The sequence below is a fragment of the Dermacentor silvarum genome, chromosome 4, assembly GCF_013339745.2.
Source record: "Dermacentor silvarum isolate Dsil-2018 chromosome 4, BIME_Dsil_1.4, whole genome shotgun sequence".
Lineage (NCBI taxonomy): Eukaryota > Metazoa > Arthropoda > Arachnida > Ixodida > Ixodidae > Dermacentor > Dermacentor silvarum.
The window spans coordinates 41,763,969-41,770,422 of NC_051157.2; positions in this window are offsets into that span (position 1 = coordinate 41,763,969).

A 6,454-nucleotide genomic window follows, 5' to 3' on the forward strand; every position below is an offset into this window, starting at 1 on the left:
CAATAATTTATCAGTGTAAAGTTATTTAGTGTTTGCATTTAGTGTCCCTTTAAGCTGCACCTCATCGTGCGAGGAAAGTCTGGTTCACAATAGTGTGTAACAATGACAAGCCGATCTAGTCTCATTGCTTATGCCAGTTCCAAAGCAAACCGCAGAAAGTATGGTACAACACTACTTTTCATTTGATTCCATTCTGTTCCTACCATATTTAGCACTGACTGGCTAACCCTGGTTCCACATTCTGATTCCAATCCCTGCAGAGACAACCTTTCAAGAATGTAATCTGATGCAGTGGAAGGAGCAGAGTCTATTCAAATATGACAAGTGCCAGCACACCTACAGTGCACTCTTTCACAAATCTCTTCAGCTACACCAGATGCAAAAATCTCCATAGGCCACATGTTTCAAAAGCCAGACACAATACAGCGTCGCCTATAGGCAACACAGCTGACGATAAAATGACACTTTTTGAGCACTACAGCAAGGCTGAATAGACGGTATTTTGAATCAGCACCTTTATTAAGTCAGATTGACTATTTCAAGAATTTCTACCGGGTGATGGGTGGCAATTAGTTTCATGTTGTTACTCAATGGTGGCGCATCAGTCCCCTTCACAGAAAGGTCCCCTGGCATGTCCAGAGTTTGAAGCAATGTTCTGGAACTGTTACAATTGAAAAAGTCTGGGCCAGTATAATGCAAGGATTCTTTTTCCTCTATTCTATTCTTATCATCAGCCTCACTTAGCCAGCTGATCCCGGTGATAACATAGGCAGAGCACCTCATGGACCACTGACAAAGTGTGAAAAGGAAACTATTTGAAATAGAATTGTTATGTTATTCCGGCCCTGCTCTTTCATAATGCTTGCCATTGTTTTCACTGCCTTCCATCTCCCAACAGTTGCAGAGATGCCTACCTTGCATTAAAGGTCATGAAACACTTCTCAGTCTAATAAAATATCTAAGTAGTAATGTGTTACTTCACCAAAATTTGTTTGAAAATGAGCAAGACAGTTGAGTAATCATTTTTACAACCCTGGTGGCCCCACACATCTCCTGGGATACCACTTTCTGATGTATTTAGTTGAGGAAGCCCACGCAAAAGTTGTAGATGTGTATGCAACGGAGACATCGGTCTGTTGACCGATCACGGAGGCCATGTAATGTATGGCTGCATTTCTGCCATTGATGACTAGTGTGTCGACGCTTCTTGTTCCAGTTGAACCAGTTTTACTTTTCCACTGGTTCAAGCAATCAGACTACACTCCTTCAAGATTGTCTTAGCAAGGACGGGAATGGGGATAAATGGGGCAAAGCGCCATAAATAATGTCAGTGATAAAGGGTGAGAAGAATTGAACAACAGAACTTAAGTGAAATCATCCATTTGGTTTGGTCCTTATTATATATATATTTTGTTTTCACACTGGCAAATTGTTTTATAGCAAAATTCTGCCATAATAATAAATTTGCAACCAACAGCTAATTTTCAGCACCTTCAAAAATGCCCTTGGGCAAATAATTTCTGAAGAAATGCCAAAAGTGGCACTTGTCTGTGTGCGAGATGATCTCAGTTTGTTTTCATAGTAGATGGCATTGCTGCAAAAAGTGGCTGTTGCAGCTTTTCCTACCTATGTTTGTACCTCATGCTCTGATACCTCAAAGTGTTGTGAAAACGTGAAACTCATTTACTAGAAAGCTGTGCTCTCTATCTCACTTTTGTGAGCACATGATTTCTTTTAGTTTGCTGCCACTTATTCCACATTATAATATTGAAATAAAAATAGCTGCTTACTAGATTGTTGTGGAGCTTTACCTGTAGGCACAAATTTCAATGCTGGCATGCAAAGCAGGCTGCCTTACAGCAGTTCTATTGCAAATATGCATAGCAAGCAGTTACAGTGCAAGCAACAAAGCCATGTCCTGTGAATACTTCGAACTTAAAATTGATTGTCTATTTTTTATTTAGTATTGGAATTAACACAATACAGAAGTGTACTGTGGACTGTTAGTTTTGCATTGTTACATCCTATGCATTTAATTTTAATAGTTGAAAACTATTAGGGGAGACAAGTATTACCACCTGTGTGTGTGTGGTTTTTAGGCTACATAATTCCTTGTGGCAAGCAAAACATTTACAGAGCTCCACCACTTCAGCTAAATTACTTGAGCAGATGAACACTACTTGCTCAGTAGATCACAATGATCAGTTAACTAATTAAAATATGTTCACGAATAATTTTTTTAATTGCATCAGAACACATGTTGCAGTTGTAGAATTGAAACTAAAACATTACACCCTAGTTGAATAGGTTGTGCCACACAAGATCACCACTTCTGAGATGCTTTGACTGCAATGCAAATTGCCAAACTGTGTCAACTATGACACACGTGGCCGTTGCAAAATTATGCAGTTGGAAAATGTCTTGATACAAGGTTTTTTTTTTGTTCCCCCCCCCCCCCCCCCCCTGAAGACAAGTGCACACCTAAAATTATTTCTGTGGACACGCTTGCTTCTTTTGGAAAGGGGCTTCATGTGAGGTATCGTAGAAATTTTTGTTGCCTATCCTAATTCTTTGTGGAATGTTCTCACGCTGGTGTTCATTATATTTGTTTCATGAAATTTCTTCCAGCTGTTCTTTGCTGGTAAGAGAGTTCAAGTTTACCTCGTGTTCATGTTATTACGTGTATTACAATATTTATTATAGACCTGGGTTGTTTCCTGTTTAAAAAAAGACTGTCACATCATCAGGAACAAAAACATCCTAATGTGTTTGGGGAACCTAGTTACCAGTGATAGGCACAAATGACCTTTGTGGAGCCGTTACAATGAAACGTGTGCCGGTGATCAGTGTCATGTAACGTGATTCAACGTTTGTAGAAATATAATCACTTGTGCCACTGTATTTTCAACCGGTGCAGCTCGTTTACAGTGTGCAAACGTTTTGTGATACAACATAGAGCGGCTACTCAACTCATTGGCTCCAACTTGCAAACTGTAAATAATTTCCAGCCTTTGTATACGCAGTTGAAAGCATAGTTTCAAGACTTACTTATCGCATGCGGCAATGGTCACCAAGCATGTCTCATGCAATCTATGTTTCTTGCTTTTGCAACCAAAGGAACACAATATTGAAAATTGTGCAGAGTATGTTCATTTTAAGTTACTGCCGTTTTCATCACTCATGTGGAATACCCACGTGGAAACTCTATTTCTTTAGCAGTATCAGTGATGTTTTTCGCAGCTTTGCCTATAGGCTTGGTTCGTGTGTAACATTTGCAATCAGCAATTTTTGTATTTCATTGGTGTTGCAGAAGTGCTTCTTCTGCAAATAAAAAAAAAATGCTTTCACAACATTCCAAATTTTTGCTTATGCTGCTGCGTACGAACACTCGAAGTGTTGTCAAAGCTTGTGCTTTACCTGCTAAGTGACATGGACTTCAGGCTGTCCAGCCTACGTGATCTAAAACTGGCTTTTTGCATTGTGTGTGACCGCTCTTTTTTTGTGTGTGTGTGAAAGTGTTTGTGTATGCAATGAGTCATGCCCAGTGTCAGTCATTAAAATCTATATTAAAAAAAAAAAAAACTGCATACCACTGTTATTTATTGTCACTCATTCATTCCTTTTTAGTCAAACACAATGTGATGGGATATCAATTCCTTTGATTCATTTGTCACGGTGTCCACAGCACTAGAGATGACATACGGTCAGCAGAGAGGATGAAAAAGATTGCTTGCTTCAGTGCATCGTTGTCTGCTGCCTGCTAAGCAATAGGCACAATATACTGGTGGGGACTTCTCATAGAACACAGTTCACATAAGCGCTCCCACTTATTGTCTTTGACCGAAGCAGGCTAAGATAATGCCAGACACTAGTGGAGAGCTGCAGTCAGCCTCTAGCAAGAGAGAGAGATAAGGAAGGCAGGAAGGCAGTCCGGTTGGCTACCCTACGCTTGGGGAAGGGAGAAGGGGAAGAAAAATAAGGGAGAGAGAGAGAGGGTATAGAGTCAAAGGCACTCGCACAAACCAGACATTCTCAGAAAGCACAAAAGTGCCTTCACTGCCTCCCGAGCCAATGATCGGTGGGTATGGTGTTCTATTATAGTCTGTTCACTCAGAGTGCGATCATCTAGTTTCCTGAATGCATTGAACATAGATTGTCTTTCTGCTTCAAATTGAGGACAGCGGCACAATAAGTGGTCAGTGTGCTTGCATCCGCAGACATCATGCAGGAATGTCAGCCATTCCAATTAGTGCTGAATAAGCTTTCGTAAAGGCAACTCCTAACCACAACTGACACAGAAGAGACGCTTCGCGTTGGTGTAGTCCAGCCAGGGGTCTGAGTTGCAGCGAAGGGTTTGGTCTGTGCAGTATTCCACTCAGCTAATGAGAGTGTGCGTGCTAGAATGCAAAGCTGTCTCACAGCGTTGGTCCTTGAGAGAGCAATGGGGACACGGCTGTCTTCTTGGTTTGATGTCCGAACTTCCTTATCTGCGTCATCATTTCCACTGATCCCACAATGGCATGGGATCCATTCGACTCGCCACATAAAACTGCCGAGTAAATAATGTTCGTCCATATCGTACACCACCGCCTAAGTTCGCAAGTGGAACAAAGACATGTTCAAGCAATCGGGAAGGTCTCCACGAGACGGTCCCGCGGAGTGCGCCAACGAGTGCATGACCAGTCTGCGCACATGCAACGCCGTCCCCAAGCTGAAGAGAAGGAAACAAGGTCCCCTTAAGCACGAGTATTCATGTTGTTAGGTGGCGCTCATGTCGGAGCAGTCATTTCATCTCTCTTCACACTGTGAGGCTGACACCAACTCCCTTTCCTGCATGTGCAATGTGGGGAAGCCGAATTCTAGGAGACGTGAGCCATACAGGGAAAACATTGGGGGACATGTGAGAGTCCAACGTCCCCGCAAAATAGAGCCTGCCATATTTTATCACGCACATATATGGACCACACGTACAGCATACCATGCCTGCTAAGAAACTCTGAACAAGACACACATGCATAGGGCCAGCCAGCCACATATGTAGATCCCTACATGTATAGAGCTCATCACATCGCCTCAGAAGTGAGCACGTAGTGAAACGCCACTGTGTACCTATGAGCTTCGGATGGTGCCCTTGTATCTCCCATGCACATTATTGCACTCACTGCAATCAATTTTGTATATGAAAATAATACATAGTAAAAGCTGTCGTGACTGTAACATAATGCACTCAGTGGATACAGGTTCAGATCTTGAAGGACACTTTTTCTTTTTTCTCTCGCCTCCTTTTTCCAGCCTGTGGCAGATTTCGTTACCAAGGAACAACAAATGTCAAGATCTCAAATCAAATCAAATATACCTGCACCGATGACTCCAGAAAGTTTGTACTTAGCCTTATCACGCTGCTTGCACCCTGCTCTTCAGGGGCAGCACTAAGTTTTTTTGTTGGATAAAGGGGCATATGCCATGATTCTCCATTTTCAAAAAAGGTGTGCATGGGTGTGTGTGTGTGTATATATATATATATATATATGAAACGTTATTGTATTGCTCATGGTTATACCTTTCCAGAATGCCTTCGCAATAAACAAATTGTTTTAGATGTGCACAGCTGCAAAATTCCCCGTGAACAAGAGAAATAACATGCAGTTCAGAATGCAAACAAACAATTAACTCAAGCAAGTTCCACTGATGCTACATGTTCCTGGCTTAGCACAAGCACCATAAAATTGATATTCAATTCTGAGCACTTATGTACCTATACGTGTGTGATATGCAAAAGGACACCAAACTGAAAAAGCCCAATTTTCACTTTTTTTCTCACCATTTTGCTCGAACCACTTAACCATGCTTTCTTAAATTATTGGTGTTGACAGTCTGCATGGTTTCTTTGAAGTTAACATATGCCGATTATAATGCAAACATTGGTTTCATGTTATTTGACTTGAGTTCCCGCTCTTTTCTGGTGCGTGTGCTGATGCTTCCTAAGATCATGAGAGTGTTGCAGTGAAGAGAACGGCACCCCTTGGTGACGGAAGAAGGACAATTTGGAGAGATTGAGAGCAGTAGGGGTTTGACGATGCGTTCGCGCGCACCTCCTCTCACAATTTAGAGCTGTCGCTGCCCTCCCTTTTTTTTTTTTTTTTTTTTTTAATGGTATCTGCAGTCTCTAAGGCCATCTGGGGCACACAATCTGCTCCGATACAGCCCCCGAGACGCGACACGAATGCTTGTGCCATTTCTTCCGCCGCACAGCCGTCGCGGAGCTGTTTTATCAATTTAATAAAATTTATTCATAAAAGGTTATGCTTGCAAAGGCCCAGAGTTTCCTATGTGTGCGGGGACTACGCTGTGTCTACTAGAGCACCAAGCACTACGACCCCCAGCACGGGGGCAGGGCTGGCGACTGTGAGCCCCCAGCCTAACTTTCTTTTCATCCGTGACGGGGCAGCACTGC